The sequence below is a fragment of the Aegilops tauschii genome, chromosome 6 (genome assembly GCF_002575655.3).
Source record: "Aegilops tauschii subsp. strangulata cultivar AL8/78 chromosome 6, Aet v6.0, whole genome shotgun sequence".
Taxonomy (NCBI): Eukaryota; Viridiplantae; Streptophyta; class Magnoliopsida; order Poales; family Poaceae; genus Aegilops; species Aegilops tauschii.
Window position 1 is genome coordinate 352,112,462 of NC_053040.3, and position 19,079 is coordinate 352,131,540.

The window sequence follows — 19,079 nt, forward strand, 5'->3', positions numbered from 1 at the left end:
ACTTTTCATGAATTTGGTGAAAAGGAATGGAGCAAAGGAAAACTGTAGGATTTGTTCCTTTAGTGTCTCCTTGAAAGAAAAACCGTAGGAATTTTAATTTCCGCTTGTCCTCCTTTTCAAATTCCTATTCATGAAGCACAAGACTAAGAGATAGTAGCATAATAGCATTATAACCGTACATTTTCTTGTGGTTTGACTTAATCTCACCATGCTTCTTTGCATCCTGTGATCTTCCAATTCTTGTGAACCAAACACCCAGATTGGCAGAAATCCTGTGTTTTTAAATTCTCTGTTTTGCACATGCATTCCTATCCTATTCCAGTCTATTTCCTATCCCTACATTGTTAGAATCCTCAAATTCAAACAAGCCCTTACACAATTACTTCTGTTACAGATATGTGTCAAAGAAAACCTTGTGTGGTTTGTCCTGCTCCTGCGGTGCTGTGTTCCACCCCAGCTCAGCTGCTCCAATGATGGAAGGGTTCACCACAGCAAGGATCCGCTCTCTAGACTGTCTTTCGCCGCCTCAGATCTTCTTCCCCGCCGCCGGCAGCCATGACAACTGCATTACCATTATCAACTGAGCAGATGACCTTGAGGACTACACGGGTCCGCAAGAGAGGTCGCACTCTTCCGTGTATGCTAACGTTATGCGTCGCTTAATATGATGATCTACTACTTTATCGTCATGTTCACCTATTAGACTCCGGGTCAGGTCCAAACTTATGCTGAAACTTGAGTTTTTAAATGGTTGCGGGGTACATATTGGGGCAGCAATCAGTACTATCTGGTTAATCTCGGGTGTCTACTATGAGTTTCATGTTGGGTGCAAACAAACATTAAAGGAGCCATTATCTGTATTTTTTAACTAAAGCTATTATCTGCCTGCTATCATTGGTTTTGGGTCTATCCATAGTTTGCTACCATCACTCTTGATTTGTGCATGCACTCCTTACATAATCTCACTATGTTTTATTCCTATGCATGTCAGTTATTGTACACAATGGAACTGAACATGTAGAGCAAAAGAGACGAGCCTTGCGTGGCAATAAAATTTCATGCAGACGTCGCTCCATGGTGGGCGCAAAGGCAGCCCCCCTCCACCCATTTCGGATCGTAATCAAGAGGAAGATAACTGTTCTGAGGGGGATTCAGAAGCATAAGACCACTCCCATTTACCCCATGAGGTCTTATCTCTAACTTGGCATGCTGATGTTGGTAATATCATGCATATGGTGCCTTGCATTGCTTACTGTATACATCAAAGATGTCATCTGCTTAGTTTAGACATGCTTTGTGTAAATGCCATCTGTTTAGTTTCTTTATCGTATATGTGAATCATGCAATGCCATCTTGTTTAGCCAGGCATCATATATGTGAATTTTGCAATGCCACCCTAGTTAGCCAGTCATCTTATATGTGAATTATATCATGACATCATTTTTTTATTATGTGTTAAATTTGTCAATTTTAGTACATTCAATTACTCTTCCTGTGCATCAGCCATTCGGCACGGTCATGGAAAAATCTGGAGTGGAAACAAGGTCTTCAGAGCAGACAATGCTATCTGACGAAGCGCATGTCTTGCTGGTTACAGATAGCTCCTCAGAGGGGGATTCAGAGACAGATGACCAGTCCTATTCCCCCCCCCCCCCCCGAGGTGCATGCTCTAACTTGGCAGGGTTATGTTGCTCATATCGTGCATATGGTATCTTGCATTGCTATGTCATTTGCTTAGTTTAGACATGCTTTGTGTGAATGCCACCTGTTTAGTGTCTAATTACCATATATGTGAATTATGCAATGCCATCTTGTTGCAAGACATTATATATGTGAATTATGCAATGCTATCTTGTTGCAAGGCATTATATATGTGAATTATGCAATGCCATGATGTTTAGCCAAGCAACATATATGTGAATTATATCATGCCGTCCTTTTTTGGTATTTCTCATTGCTTTTGTCGACAATGTTTGTATATTCAACTGCTCTTCCTGTGCATCAGCCATTGAATTGGTGATGGAGAAATCTGGAGTGAAAACAAGGTCTTCAGAGCAGACAATGCTACCTGCTGAAGCAGATATCTTGCTGGTTAGAGATAGCTCTTCAGAGGAGGATTCAGAGGCAGATGGCCAGTCCTATTATCCGCCTGAGGTGTATGCTCAAACTTGGCAGGGTTATATTACTCATATCATGCATATGTTGTATTGCAATGCTTAGTTTTTACATCATATACACGATATTGAATGCCATCTCCTTAGTTGACACATCATATATGCGATTGCCCTCTGCTCACTTCCTTAGTATATAAATCATATATTTGAATTATATCATGCCATGATGTTTACATAGACAGCATGTATCTGAATTATGGCATGCCAACCCATTTTCTAAAGACATAATATTGTTATATCATCTCATCCTGTTCACATAGTCATCATATTTTGAATTATGTCATTCTATCCGTGAATTATATCATGCCATCATGTTTCCGTCGACGGCATGTTTGTGATTTATGGCATGCCAACCACTTTAATAGACACATCATATAGTTATATCATGTCATCCTGTTTACATAGTCATCATATTTTGAAGTATGTCATTCTATCCTGTTTAGTTAGCCATCATACATGTGAAATTGTGTCATGCTATCATGTTTAATTAGCCATCATATATGTGAAATTATGTCCTGATATTCTGTTTGGTTAAACAACATAAATGTGAATTATTTCATGCCCTGTTTTCTTCCCTACTATCCATTGCACCTGTCTATCTTACAATGTCTGTACATTCAATTACTTTTCTTGTTTATCAGCCATTTCAATTGGAGGGGGTGATGGCAGTATCTGTGGGAGTAAAAACACGGTCTTCAGAAAAGATCGTGCTACCTATCGATTACTTGCCCAAGAACCAGCCCCACCACACATAACCCAGACTCACGCAGATTGTACCCCTACCCAGTTGGACAGAGAACCAGCTACACCCCTTCTAACCCGAACCCCAGCAGATAGTAACCCAGTTCCCGTTGACACAGCACCGTCTCCACTACAGAGCACCCAAACACGAGCAGTTAGTAAGGCAACTGCAGTGCCCAAAGCACGAGGACCACCACTCCGAACACCAAGTCAATGCTTAAAGCAGAAGAAGAATTGTTCTCAGGTCAGGTTCCGTAGCTATGGTTCATACTACTTTGCTCTTGCATCACTGTATTTACTCATGCCAACTAATTTCAAATTTGAAGGATGCAATTGAAACTCCAATGGCGCAACAGGTATGTTTCAAACATGTTTCTTTAACGTGTTTGCTGTTGTAACTTGCTCTATGTTGATTTCAGTTTCAATTGAATAAACAGTTATGTTCTCATGCCATGCACATTACAAGTGTCGTTATTGTTGTGTAGTTTCCCACACTTATATTCTGTCTATGCTGCTTGGTCTTAAATAGATATGATTCGAACTGTATCTATCTGATTGGGCAACATAAATTAGAATGATATAGACCATACAGTGACCATACTACATAGATATATGTTTGTTTCATGCTGTTATCTTGTCCACCTTACTACTGAACTGGTTTACCAAAATGAGTTTCAAATACTACATTGTAAACCTCTGATGTGTTTGTTTGTTTCTCTTTTAGAACGCGGATAAAATATTGGAGAAGAGTACCCCATTATGCAATGGTAAAGGAAGTAATGCAGATAAGGTTCAAGATAGTGAGACATCCCTGTTGGTCTCCAAGAAAGCTGATAAAAACTATATTGAAGACACTGAGACAACCCCAAAGTCCTGTCTTGATGTAGTGTTTGGGTTACTAGCTACTACTACTGGCACCAGCTCTTCGTACTCGCTGCCTGAATCAGTTCAGCTTCTTGAGTCTCAACTTCAAGTTGAAAGACATCGATCAGATGTTATGCGACAGGAAGCCGAAGGACTGAGGAAGTCCCTGCAGAATTCAGATGCATACTTTCTGGTGCAACAGCAAGTGCTGGAGGATTTAAGCGCCAAACAAGAGAAAGTTAATAAGGTTGCTAAGCATCTTGCCAGCATTATGGGTACCCAGGATATTGTTTCTTGAGCTCTTCTGAACTGGTTTCAGTTCTGGACTTGTTTTGCTACGGCGTTTATATGCGGCTTTGTTCCCTATATTTGCACTGGTGGCGAACTTTGATGCCCAGTGGATGTAATATGTGTAATAGCCGTGATAGCCTAGCGTAAGTTGCTTGCTTATTTATTTCCTTATTGTCTTGTTTATTTGTTTTCTTGTAGTTAGTGCAGTTCTTTTTCCACGGTTAGCTAGTGGCCGCAATAACCTATTTTTTAAAACTAGGCCACATTAACCATGGGCTACATATTTACTGTAGTTAACATGGGCCAATAAAAGACCACATTATGGCCGTAAATGGACTAGAGTTGAAATCGTCCGTTCATGGGCCGACCATAACGGGCCATAGTTAATCGGCCGTATTTGATGTCGCTATGAAAACGGCCCAACGTATTAACAGGCCACAAACGGGCCGACTGTAACCACGGGCTGAATTTGGCCCACAAGCAGAAAATGACAGTAATGGGCCGAAAGTAAACAAATGCTGGAAATGAGCCCAAGAATAAATGGGCCCTGAGAAGGCCGAAAGATAACATGGGCTGGAAACGGCCCAACGGAATAATGGGCCGTTAATGGGTTTAAAGTGATACACTGTTCATTACGGGCCAGTTTTACCACGGGCCGTTAATCGGCCGAGGGTTACTAAGGGCCTCATATGGGCCGAAATACGTCATGCGCCATACATTGGCCAGAAGTTAAAACGGGCTGGAATTATATTGGACGGCCCAGATGACGCTACTGGGCCTAATTCGGATAGGCCGTAAACGGGCCCTGGGTTAGCGGGCTGTAAATGGGCTATATGCGAACAGGCCGTTAACAGGCTTGTCGTGGGCCGGCCCACCACCTTTTGACCAAGTCAAACGGGCCGGCCTTTTCACATGAATGGGCCTCTGTTGGGCCGTGCCACGTGTTGACGTATCATAGGCGCTTTGGGTCCAATGAGTGGATGACATCTGTCCCAATGGCGAGCCGACACGTGTTTCCTCCAGCCAATGATGATTTTACACGTGGAAAATCCCCATTGGTCGAGGCTGTTAATGGGTTATCGGATCCAAAACCGGACCCGATAGCTTAACAGCGTTCCGTTACGGTGGATGCCACGTGTCGGTCACCCTTGACGAAAGCACTTCTGTGACGCGCGATTTATCGTCATGGAAGTGGACACTTCCGTGATGATAATTTTGGTAATGTCATGGAACACTTCTACGACAGCACAGGTATGACTATCTTGATTCTGTCATAAAATTGTCATGGATGTACATGCATGACAGAAAACGTGACCTACTATGACAAACACGTATCATCACGGAAGTGTATTTTTTGTAGTGATGGAACAATCAAAAATTAGATACGTTGGAGACGTATCAAGGTTGAAGGATGTCTTCTTCTTCTGCTGCCGGAGCTTGATCCTCTGTGGCCTTCTTGATCCTATCATCCTTGTTGATCTCCCCGGGTTCTTCTCTCTTCAGCTCTATCTTCATTAGCCAAGCACCTTCGCTCTCATTGTTGGAGGAGGGGATGACATGATGCCTGGCCTTGACAACTCTGGCAGAAAACAGCTCGAAACAAAAACAGAGGATATTTGCGTGGTACGGTGGTCAAAACCTTCGGGAGATTATATAATGAATTTTTACCAACCAAAAGAAGTATCGTCCAAGAAAACAGAGTCCGAAGAGCACACGAGGTGCCCACGAGGCAGGGGGCGTTCCCAGGGGGGTAGGGCGCGCCCTCCACCCTCGTGGATGCCTCGTGTCCCTCCCGGACTACTTCTTATTTTCCTATTTTCTTAAATATTCCTAAACGGAGAAAAATTGCTATTAGAACTGTTTTGGAGTCGGTTTACTTACCGTACCACATACCTATTCTTTTTTGGAGTCTGAAACGCTCTGGAAAGTGTCCCTTATGTATTCCTCCGGGGTTACGGTTTCAATAACATTAGTTTCAACATTTATTGGATTACCTGAGATATAATGTTTGATTCTTTGACCGTTCACCACCTTTGGATTTGTGCCTTCGAAGTTGTTGATTTTTATGGCACCGAACGATAGACCTCCTTGATAACGTAAGGACCTTCCCATTTAGAGAGGAGTTTTCCTGGAAAAATCTTAAACGAGAGTTGTATAGCAAAACATAATCACCTACATTAAACTCACGCTTTTGTATCCTTTTATCATGCCATCTTTTAACTTTTTCTTTAAACAGTTTGGCATTCTCATAGTCATGGGTTGTCCATTCATCAAGTGAGCTAATGTCAAATAGTCTCTTCTCACCGGCAAGTTTGAAATCATAATTGAGCTCCTTAATGGCCCAATATGCCTTATGTTCTAGTTCGAGAGGTAAATGACATGCTTTTCCATAAACCATTTTATACGGAGACATACCCATAGGATTTTTATATGCAGTTCTATAGGCCCATAATGCATCATCAAGTTTCTTGGACCAATTCTTTCTAGATCTATTAACAGTCTTTTGCAAAATTAATTTAATCTCTCTATTACTCAGTTCTACTTGACCACTAGACTATGGGAGGTATGGAGATGCAATTATATGATTAACATCATACTTAGCAAGCATTTTATGAAAAGCACCATGAATAAAATGTGAACCACCATCAGTCATTAAGTATCTAGGGACTCCAAACCTTGGGAAAATAACTTCTTTAAGCATCTTAATAGAGGTGTTATGATCAGCACTACTAGTTGGAATAGCTTCTACCCACTTAGTAACGTAATCAACAGCAACTAAAATATGTGTATACCCGTTAGAGGAAGGAAACGGTCCCATATAATCAAAGCCCCAAACATCAAATGGTTCAATAACAAGTGAATAATTCATAGGCATTTCTTAACGTCTACTAATATTACCAATTCTTTGACATTCATCACAAGACAAGACAAACTTACGGGCATCTTTGAAAAGAGTAGGCCAATAAAAGCCGGATTGCAATACCTTATGTGCAGTTCTATCTCCAGCGTGGTGTCCTCCATAAGCCTCAGAGTGACACTTGCGTAGGATCTGTTCTTGTTCATGCTCAGGTACACAACGTCTAATAACACCATCTACTCATTCTTTATAAAGGTGTGGGTCATCCCAGAAGTAATGTCTTAAATCATATAAAAACTTTTTGTTTTGCTGGTATGTGAAACTAGGTGGTATAAATTTAGCAACAATGTAATTGGCATAATCAGCATACCATGGAGCAGTACGAGAAGCATTTATGACAGCTAATTGTTCATCTGGAAAGCTATCATCAATAGGTAGTGGGTCATCAAGAACATTCTCTAACCTAGATAAGTTGTCTGCAACGGGCTTCTCAGCTCCCTTTCTATCAATAATATGCAAATCAAATTCTTGTAGTAGGAGAACCCATCTAATAAGTCTAGGTTTAGCATCTTTCTTTTCCATAAGATATTTAATAGCAAATACAACTGCTAAAAATTCTTTTTCGGTAGTAGCATAATTTCTTTGGGCACTGTCTAGAGTTTTACTAGCATATTGGATAACATTTAATTTCTTATCAACTCTTTGTCCTAGAACAGCACCTATAGCATAATCACTAGCATCACACATAATTTCAAAGGGTAAATTCCAATCAGAAGGCTGAACAATAGGTGCAGAAATCAAAGCTTTCTTAAGTGTTTCAAATGCTTCTACACAATCATCATCACAGACAAAAGGAACATCTTTTTGTAAGAGATTAGTCAGAGGCCTAGAAATTTTTGAGAAGTATTTAATGAACCTCCTATTAAAACCGGCATGACCAAGGAAACTTCTTATACCTTTGATGTCCTTAGGACATGGAATCTTTTCAATAGCATCAACTTTAGCTTTATCAACTTCAATACCTCTTTCAGAAATTTTATGCCCCAAGACAATACCTTCATTAACCATAAAGTGGCACTTCTCCCAATTCAAGACAAGATTAGTTTCTTCACATCTCTGCAACACTCGATCAAGGTTTCTTAAGCAATCATCAAAATAAGTTCCATATACAGAGAAGTCACCCATGAAAACCTCAACAATCTTTTCACAGAAGTCGGAGAATATAGCAGTCATACATCTTTGAAAGGTAGCTGGTGCATTGCATAAACCAAAAGGCATATGTATATAAGCAAAGGTAACGAAAGGGCAAGTAAAAGTGGTCTTTTCTTGATCCTCTTTTGACACAGGTATTTGAGAGAAACCAGAATAACCATCTAGAAAGCAAAAATGTGTATGTTTGGATAATCTTTCTAGCATTTGATCAATAAAAGGTAAAGGGTAATGATCCTTTTTAGTAGCTTTATTTAATTTGCGGAAATCAATTACCATTCTATAACCTGTAACAATTCTTTGTGGGATCAATTCATCTTTATCATTAGGAACAACAGTAATACCTCCCTTCTTAGGGACACAATGGACAGGACTTACCCACTGACTATCAGCAACGGGATAAATTATACCTACCTCCAGAAGCTTTAGTATTTCTTTTCTTACCACTTCTTTCATCTTAGAATTTAACCGTCGTTGGTGATCAACAACCAGTTCAGCGTCTTTCTCCAATTTTATTTTGTGCTGGCATAGAGCGGGACTAATGCCCTTAAGATCATCAAGAGTATATCCAATAGCAGCACGGTGTTTCTTCATAGTTTTCAATAATTTCTCTTCTTCCTGCTCTGAAAGGTTAGCACTAATAATAACAGGATATATCTTCTTTTCATCAAGATAAGCATATTTAAGAGTATCAGGTAATGGTTTAAGCTCAAACACGGGATCACCCTTGGGTGGAGGAGGATCCCCTAGAATTTCAACAGGCAAATTGTGTTTCAAAATAGGTCCCTGTTGAAAGAATACTTCATCTATTTCCCTTCTTTCATTCATAAACATATCATTTTTATGGTCTAGCAAGTATTGTTCTAAAGGATCGTTAGGAGGCACGGCAATAGAAGCAAGACCAATAATTTCATCTTTACTAGGCAATTATTTATCATGGGGTTGTCTACGAAATTTAGCAAAATTAAAATCAGGAGACATATCCCCTAAACCAATAGTAACAACATCCTTTTTGCAATCTATCTTAGCATTAACAGTATTCAAGAAGGGTTTGCCAAATATAATGGGACAAAAGTCATCTTGTGGGGAACCAAGAACAAGAAAATCAGCAGGATATTTAACTTTCCCACACAAGACTTCAACATCTCTAACAATCCCAACTGGTGAAATAGTATCTCTATTGGCAAGCTTAATTGTAACATCAATACCTTCTAACTCAGCGGGTGTAATATCATGCATAATTTCTTCATATAAAGAGTGAGGTATTGCACTCGCACTAGCACCCATATCACATAAGCCATGACAGCAATGATCTCCTATTTTAACAGAAATAACAGGCATGCCTACAACAGGTCTATGTTTATTTTTAGTATCGGGTCTAGCAATTCTAGCAGCTTCATCACAGAAGTAAATAACATGCCCATCAATATTATCGACCAAGAGATCTTTAACCATAGCAATACTAGGTTCAACTTTAATTTGCTCAGGGGGTGTAGATGTTCTAGTATTACTCTTACGAACCATAGTTGAAGTTTTAGCATGATCCTTAATTCTAGCAGGGAAAGGTGGTTTCTCAATATAAGCGGTAGGAACAATAGGATCAACATTATAAGTGATAGTCTTTTCTTCAACTTTAATAGGTTCAACTACTTTTACTTCAACGGGAGGATGATATTTAAACCACTTCTTCTTAGGGAGATCAATATGAGTAGCAAATGATTCACAGAAAGAAGCTACTATCTCAAAGTCAAGTCCAGATTTAGTGCTAAATTCACGGAAAACATCGGTATCCACAAAAGATTTCACACAAGCAAACTTAGGCGTTATACCTGACCCCTTACCTTGACCGAGTTCCCAATCTTCAGAGTTGTGTTTAATTATTTCCAATAAATCCCATCTGAATTCAATAGTCTTCATCATAAAAGAACCAGTACAAGAAGTATCGAGCATGGTGCGATTATTGAGAGAAAGCCGAGCATAAAAATTTTGAATAATAATTTCTCTTGAGAGCTCATGATTGGGGCATGAATATAACATTGACTTAAGCCTCCCCCAAGCTTGAGCGATGCTCTCTCCTTCGCGAGGCCAAAAATTATATATATAATTACGATCACGATGAACCAGATGCATAGGATAAAACTTCTGATGAAATTCCAATTTCAATCGGTTGTAGTTCCATGATCCAATATCATCGCATAGCCTAAACCATGTCAATGCCTTTCCCTTCAAAGATAAAGGGAAGACCTTCTTACTGATAACATCCTCGGGCATACATGCAAGCTTAAATAATCCACAAACTTCATCCACATAGATTAGGTGCAAATCGGGATGCAATGTTCCATCTCCTGTAAAAGGATTAGCTAGAAGTTTCTCTATCATACCAGAAGGAATTTAAAAGTAAACATTTTCAGTAGGTTGAGGAGCAACTCTTTGCTCTACTGGTTGGGGTGAAGATACCCCGAACAAGCCCCTCAAAGTATTACTTTCCATAGTAACAAGTGACAGTAAATATCAGCACACTATATAAATTTTTCCCTACCAAATTCCACTTACCAAAGGCGCTTCACTCCCCGGCAACGGCGCCAGAAGAGAGTCTTGATGACCCACAAGTATAGGGGATCTATCATAGTCCTTTCAATAAGTAAGAGTGTCGAACCCAACAAGGAGCAGAAGGAAATGACAAGCGGTTTTCAATAAGGTATTCTCTGCAAGCACTGAAATTATCGGTAACAGATAGTTTTGTGATAAGGTAATTTGTAACGGGTAACAAGTAACAAAAGTAAACAAGGTGCAGCAAGGTGGCCCAATCCTTTTCGTAGCAAAGGACAAGCCTGGACAAACTCTTATATAAAGGAAAACGCTCCCGAGGACACATGGGAATTATCGTCAAGCTAGTTTTCATCGTGCTCATATGATTCACATTCGTTACTTTGATAATTTGATATGTGGGTGGACCGGTGCTTGGGTACTGCCCTTTCTTGGACAAGCATCCCACTTATGATTAACCCCTCTTGCAAGCATCCGCAACTACAAAAGAAGTATTAAGGTAAACCTAACCATAGCATGAAACATATGGATCCAAATCAGCCCCTTACGAAGCAACACATAAACTAGGGTTTAAGCTTCTGTCACTCTAGCAACCCATCATCTACTTATTACTTCCCAATGCCTTCCCCTAGGCCCAAGTAATGGTGAAGTGTCATGTAGTCGACGTTCGCATAACACCACTAGAGGAAAGACAACATACATCTCATCAAAATATCGAACGAATACCAAATTCACATGACTACTTATATCAAGACTTCTCCCATGTCCTCAGGAACAAACGTAACTACTCACAAATCATATTCATGTTCATAATCAGAGGGGTATTAATATGCATAAAGGATCTGAACATATGATCTTCCACCAAATAAACCAACTAGCATCAACTATAAGGAGTAATCAACACTACTAGCAACCCACAGGTACCAATCTAAGGTTTTGAGACAAAGATTGGATACAAGAGGTGAACTAGGGTTTGAGATGAGATGGTGTTGGTGAAGATGTTGATGGAGATCGACCCCTCCCGAGGACAGGATTGATGGTGATGACGATGGTGATGATTTCCCCCTCCCGGAGGGATATTTCCCCGGCAGAACAGCTCCGCCGGAGCCCTTGATTGGCTTCGCCAGGTTCCGCCTCGAGACGGCGGCGCTTCGTCCCGAAAGCTTCCTTCTGATTTTTTCCAGGGCGAAAGACTTCATATAGCAAAATATGGGCACCGGAGGCCTGCCAGGGGGCCCATGAGGCAGGGGGCGGGCCCAGGGGGGTAGGGCGCGCCACCCACCCTCGTGGATGGTGCTTTCTTCGCCCAATATTTTTTATATATTCCAAAACTGACTTTCGTGGAGTTTCAGGACTTTTGGAGTTATGCAGAATAGGTCTCTAATATTTGCTCCTTTTCCAGCCCAGAATTCCAGCTGCCGGCATTCTCCCTCTTCATGTAAACCTTGTAAAATAAGAGAGAATAGGCATAAGTATTGTGACATAATGTGTAATAATAGCCCATAATGCAGTAAATATCGATATAAAAGCATGATGCAAAATGGACGTATCATTGGGTTTCACGACCTTAGGTCATTAGTAGTTGCGGATGCTTGCTAGCGGTCCAATCATAAGTGCATATGGTACAAGTAGAGAAAGTATGTTAGCTCATGCCTCTCACTCATGTAGAATTGCAAGAATGATTACTGGTACTTGTTATCGATTACTTAGGGACAAATTACTTTCTTATTGACAAAAAGCTATCCAATTTTATTACCTTGCAATTTATTTGTACCTTTATTCTTGCAAAGTACTCATAGTTTTATTCTTGCAAAATAGTTTCATACTTATTTTAGGTAAAGCAAATGTCAAGTGTGTGTAGAGTTGTATCGGTGGTCGATAGAATTTGAGAGGGAATATTTGTTCTACCTTCAGCTCCTCGTTGGGTTCGACACTCTTATTTATCGAAGAAGGCTACAGACGATCCCCTATACTTGTGGGTTATCAGACCTCCTACGGGCCGTCAGATAAATGGGCATCCAACGGGTCATAGAATCAGTGAGCCTCAGGCCGTTGGATAAATGGGCCCACATGGGACGTAAACAGGCGTAATTGGTAGCAGGTCAGCACGGTAATGGGCCGTGAGCAGGCTGGAAGACAGCAAAAGCTTAATTCTGTCATAGGCATAACGGGTCGTTAATGGGCCAGAATATAGGACGGGCTGGAAATGGCACAATGAGTTAACATGCCACAAACGGGCCTATTCTAAACACATGCCGAAATTGGCCCATTAGGGGAACATGCCAGTAACGGGCCAGAAGTAATCGCGGGCCGGAAAGGAGCCCAAGAATGTGTGGGCCGTCAGTAGGCCGAAAGCTAGCACGGGTTGGAAACAGCCCATGTGAATCATGGGCCGTTACTGGGCATAAAGAAATTTACTATTTATTATGGGCTAGAGTCACCGCAGCCCATTAAAGGGCCCAAAGATATGAAAGGCCACGTATGGGCTGAAAGAGGTTGTGGGCCATACATGAGCCAAAACTGAAACGGGTTGGTACTATACTGGATGCCCATATGATGATGTTGGGCCGATATCGGGAACGCCATGACGGGCCATGAGTTACCGGGCCGTAAAATGGGCTATATGCAAACAGACCGTTAACATGCATTTCATGGGTCAGCCCGCTAGCTTTTGACCAAGTCAAACGGGCCGGCCTTTGTAAGCTAAATGGGCCAGTGTTAGGCTGTCGCACATGTCGACATATCATAGGCACCTATCTGACCAATGACGAGGTGACACATGTTTCCTGCGGCCAATGAGAATTTTACGCATGGAAAATCGCCATTGGTCATTGCTGTTAACGGGTTATCGGATCCAAAACTAGACCCAATAGCTTAACGGCGACCCGTTATGGTGGATGCCACATGTCGGTTACCCTTGACATAAGCACTTCCATGACGCGCCATTTATTGTCATGGAAGTGAACACTTCGGTGATGATAATTTTGGTATTGTCATGGAACACTTCTATGACAGCACAGGTATGACTATCTTGATTCTATCATAAAATCGTCATGGCTGTACATGCATGACAAAAAATGTGAGCTACTGTGACAAACACGTATCATCACGAAAGTGTTTTTTTTGTAGTGTAATGAAAATAAGGTGATATGGTAAAAATGATCCACTTGCCATGGTTGCTGTTGTCAAAGGCACACTCTTCACAATAGTAGGGCTTGCACTCCTAATGATCTGTACTTAAAAGAGTACTTACATAAGAACCAATAATTCATGTAAAGGGAAAACTTGCATAAAAAAGAACAATAACCAAATATTAGTTAAGGGACAACACATGATTCAATGTGCAAAAGAAAATTATGGCATTTGGGTATGTAGTTTTTTAAATTAAGGTCAAACAAGGGTTTATTCACATTTGAAACAATTCAACAAATTTAATGACCCACTTGAATTCAGAAGGTTTGAATGGTTTGGGCTCAACATTTGAATGAATGTAAAAAAGGATTTGTGTTGAAATTCAATTGTGATTGGAAGTTATGATTCAACTAGGTTTGAATGAAAATTTTAAATAATTCAAAAATGATTGGTTAGGGTTGGTCTGAGAAGTTCAAATAGACAGTGATCAAAATTTTACTATATTTGCAAAAAATATTCATTTTATTTGGACATGTGATTTAAATACTAGGTTGAAATGAGGTTTTAATTCTAACTTACATAACTTTGAACTTGAAAGTTCAAACTTTGGTGGTAAGGTTTTATTGGTCATTTGTTAACTTTTGGAACACAAATAAAAAATTTCACAAATTTGAATTCATATTCCAAAATTTACCATCAATTCAAATACTCCCTCCGTTCACTTTTATAAGTCGTTTCACACAACTGAAAATGGGCTACTTTACACCGTGTTTGAAATGTCCTAAAGGCCTTATAAAATGAACAGAGGGAGTAACAATTTTAATTGGTTCTAAAACCTCTTCCATGATAGAAGAAAATGGCTGCCATGGGAGGATTCGTGAAACTTTACAATGGCAGCGCTATGAATATGAAGTTTGATTAGGCTTAAATTTAAATGTTGGAGTATGAAAATTAACATCTAAAGGACCATTTTACAACAAGTTTCACTCAAATTTGAATTGGTACCATCGAATAGTGCATCTAATGAGGGTCAATATGTATTAATAATAACCTAACATGGACTTACAAATAAAAAGTTCTGATGGTTGTAAGTTGCAGGGTCTTTTCTACAAAAGTAAATTATTAATAGTGTTTTCATTTAATTTAAAGAAATTAGAATGGTGATCAATCAATTTCATCGGATCGAGTGGTAATGAATGACTCTAAATTAAACATACCAGTTCAGTTGAATTAAAATGTAGGTGTGCGATCTGGCTTGATGGACGCCCTGGTGTAGCAAAGTCGGCTCTAGGGTTTGGCGAGATGGAGTTTCTCCATGGAGAAAACATCAGCTAAGGTGGAGCATGGTTATGGTGCTATAGAGAGGGGTGGCAGGGTTGCATGCACTATACCTGCCAGAGTGAGGTGACACGATGGTGACAGTGGTGCGAGGGCTCGCCAACGTACGCCAGAATTCCTGGCTATAGTTGCGCTCAGCGTAGGAAGTGTACATGTTTCACTGGAGTTAGTGATGTCGTGGTCCTATGGTCACGTCGATGGGTCAACATGATGTCCAATGTCACAGTTGAATGATTGGATAATGTCAGAAGCTTGACCTCGTCCTTAACTCAATGTAATGGAGATCATGGCGGTTGAAGTGCATCGAGGTGGTCGAAGTCGTGCTCTGGGGTTGCCTTGGACACACTCAGGTTGTTAGAATGTTATGCTAGAGAGCGTGGGTGGGATGGAAAGAAGGGTGGGCAAGGGATTTACATGGGCTCAACAGAGTCATTTTGCCAGAGTTAGCTATGGAGGCAGAGGAAGTTGGTGGTTTGCAAGAAACTTGGTGGAAGTGAGCGACTAGGGTCTGGAGGACCAGTCTAGGGCGCCGAGGGCTATTTAACTATGGTGTCGGGATGGCTGTTGGTGCGCTGCATCATGCGAGGTGTGGGATCGTGCACAGGGACATGTGCCGTCAAAATCGCAAAAGATTGTTGATGATGGGATCAGTCCACATGTCAGTGGCTGCGGGGGATCAGGCATGTTGTCCACCATTGGATCTTATGAAGACCAGACACCTACAACTTGGTCGTGTCGTGTGTACCGGTCTAGTTGGGTGAGTACGTCGTGGGCCAAAATTGCTGTGGCGGCCAGCTGGGAAGTGCTACTGGGCTATGTCGTCGGCATGGTGAATACTGTTTTTTTTGTTTTCTCTCTGATCCGTGTTCTGAATTTTAAACTGGGTTTAAATATTTCCAAATTCAAATCCTAAAAATCCAGAAATGAACGTGAAAATATTGGGGCTATTATAGATCATAGGAAATATATTTGCAGCCCCAATGCATGTTTTAGGAACCATCTTATGTAAATGGACTTAATATGAAATATTTAAAAAATCCCATAATAAATTAGGGTTCCTTAAATAACTGGATTAACTTCTAAAGATCAAAAATGCAGTAAAAACATGGCATGCATATGTATTATATGTTCATATCCTAATTTTAAAATTTTGGGATGTGACATATGGTCATCGATTTAATATCTAAATCACGATGGTAAGATATGGCTTGATCGCCAAGAATATTCCTGTGAAGCAGATTATTCAAATGATCTTTTCAGGAGAAAAAAGTTTCTAATAAATGACCTATTTCTCAAGCGACTAGGAAATTGGAAGGTTCCATATACAATAGGTTTAACATTTGATAGAGGGAGTTTCCCATTATTTATTGATGCAACAACATTTAAGATGAAATTTTACATAGCAGAAAAAACATTTTAGTTTTGAAGCAAATGAATTGCCCATAAATGCCACAACTAGTGAATTTATGACCTTACATACGGTATCCCTTCTCAACATCACACATAAGATAATCTTCAACCTCCCAATGGCAAGCACAAGGAGAGTTTTTGCCAAATCGACGATCTTGAAAGTCTCTTGCAGATATAGCTGTCTGATCTTCAAAGCAGTAGGTAGCAAAATGACGAAATACTCCTTGCATTGAATAGTTCAGGTACAGCGCATTGGAAATTATTCGAGGGAATTTCTCAGTGGATACCATGACTATGTAAGAGGCGCCAACGAATGCCGCACAACGGCTGCCAATTCCATGTTGTGTCACCAATCTCCTCCTAGGGAGGTCTACCTCAAGCACCTCCATACGGGATGGGCAATCCTGCCACATGAATATATCCTCTTCATTGTATCCACCTTTCTGGAGAAGGTTCATACCGAATAGGTACCGCACCATGAGCATTCGATCATGGGACCTGACAAGATAGGAGTAAATTATTGTTTCATGACTGTTCACCAACCGTGGGTCATTATCTAGGAGGCAAACCATACGTGGTTCTACGCCCGGGCTCAAATCCAATGTCATTATTATGCCGTCCCATGTCGTGAAGTAGCATCGCCCTCCAAAGGTCACCGGCGAGTGGCCTCTAACCTTCTCAACAGAGCTAGCCGAGCGTTGGTCGATAGCTTGCACAAAAGCCCAAAGCTCATCACTAGGCTTGGCACAAATAACTTGATGCAAACCATTTCTGAGGCTAATAACGAGCGTACTGGGAACAGTCGAGTCATCTATGCCGGCACCGTTGATGGCAGATAAGTTCACTCGGAGGCGCCTATTCGATGTGGATGGTGCGCAGCGTGAAGGGAACTCGATGATCTTACGAGTGAATGGGTGGAGAAGACGAATGGTATTATTGAGCTTATGGCCAAGAACAAGGAGGCCATCGGCGGTGCCGAGGTGATGGTGGGTGTCCAGATCCGGGAAGTCAATGTTGGTACAGGCACCGGTGGTGACATTGAGAAGGGTGCGGCGTGATGGGGATGCACAGTGAGCGAGCGTGATCAATTGCGTGGGCGAAAGCGGATATCCATCCCATCACATGTGTGGGGGTCATCAGTGAAGTCACGCCATGGCTTGCAAGTTGCCCGAAAGCGGATGTAGTCTGCAATGTCAAAGGTGAGTAGCCGATTGGAGATTTCCTCCACGAGATCTGTACATAGTTTGGCCCAGTCTCTCCATTTTGTGCTGGCATGGGAGTGCAAAATGTCCATGATCTACGGAGATACCAAAAATAGGTAGTGCACTTACGTCTGATCAAGGCGCTGCATATGTTTTTGAACAATTTAATAGGTCAAATTAGGTATACAATGGAATCTACTTCAATCATAATAATCTAAATTTGAGGGAACTAATAAAACTTCTCATATATTGAACAGGGTGTTCGTACCTCTGGAATTGGTTACGATCTATGTCCGATGAAGACCTCTTCTTCCTTTCTGGAAGAGATGGTGGGAAATTGACCAAATTCAAAGAAAACAAGGACTGGAGTGGGATTGGTGGTGGGCTGGTTCCACCGCGAGGATGACAAATAGATGTTTGGTGGTGATAGAAACAAGAGGTAAGAACAAGTTTAGGGTGTCATTCTAGGTGGCGGCGGGTATGAAGGGGGAGGGGAGGGTGTGGTTGGCTTCTAGGTTAAAGAAGGATTGTGAGAGTCGCTATTTATAGTGCGCGCAGGGGCGAGGGGTGGGTAATCGGGCTGGCCCATCAAGATGGGTTACTTATTTTATATTCACAAATTAATAGATATGCAAATATTTGTAAATCATCTCTAATAAAAAGATATACAGTGATGATAATTAAATATCCTAAATAAAGATCACATAGTTGACTTAATTCCATCAAAAGGATTAATATTCAGTGATGCACATAATAAAACCTTTGATATCATGTACACTTTGTGGTTGCATCAGAATAATGAAGACCACATTATTTGTTTGAGGAAGAAATTCTTACATAAAAGAAATATAAGAATTCTCCCGTAAACAGAATTGATTATATCCTATTCATGACAACACAAGTACAACCATTGATAAGTTAATCTAGAAATGTAGAATCATTATGCATCATGTCTAGTTTTTAGTATCTAATTAGCGCCTTTCAGTTCTTATTTACTACTAGATGTGTACGCATTAATTAGTGATGGTCAAACAAGCAACCGGAATTATTTTCTTCCTTCTATTGACGCGAATGCATTAACTCAAGAGGGACAATTCCATTTTTTCCTAACTTGCGCCCACTCTCATCTTTAGCTCAAAAAAATCATGTGCTAAAGTTTGCCCCTCTTCTGTTAGGTGGCCTTACAGAAATGCCCTTCCGTGCCATTTTTGCTTGTCAAAGGCCTTTGACCGGCTATGATCTATTCTTTGGACATTTGTACCCCTGACTACCTATGTCACATACATGTGGGGAGTCACCCAAAGAAAAGGGAAA

The 19,079-nt window shown here is 40.8% G+C and overlaps 1 long non-coding RNA gene across 1 annotated transcript; it reads right to left on the reverse strand.

Annotated features, from left to right (window-relative positions):
• Positions 1 to 16,765: 16,765 nt before the first annotated feature.
• On the reverse strand, positions 16,766 to 18,253 carry LOC120965867 (uncharacterized). Its single transcript, XR_005758862.2, has 2 exons — positions 18,034 to 18,253; positions 16,766 to 17,908 (listed from the first exon to the last, which is right to left on the reverse strand). It is a non-coding gene; the product is annotated as an uncharacterized lncRNA (long non-coding RNA).
• Between the last annotated feature and the right edge of the window lie 826 nt (positions 18,254 to 19,079).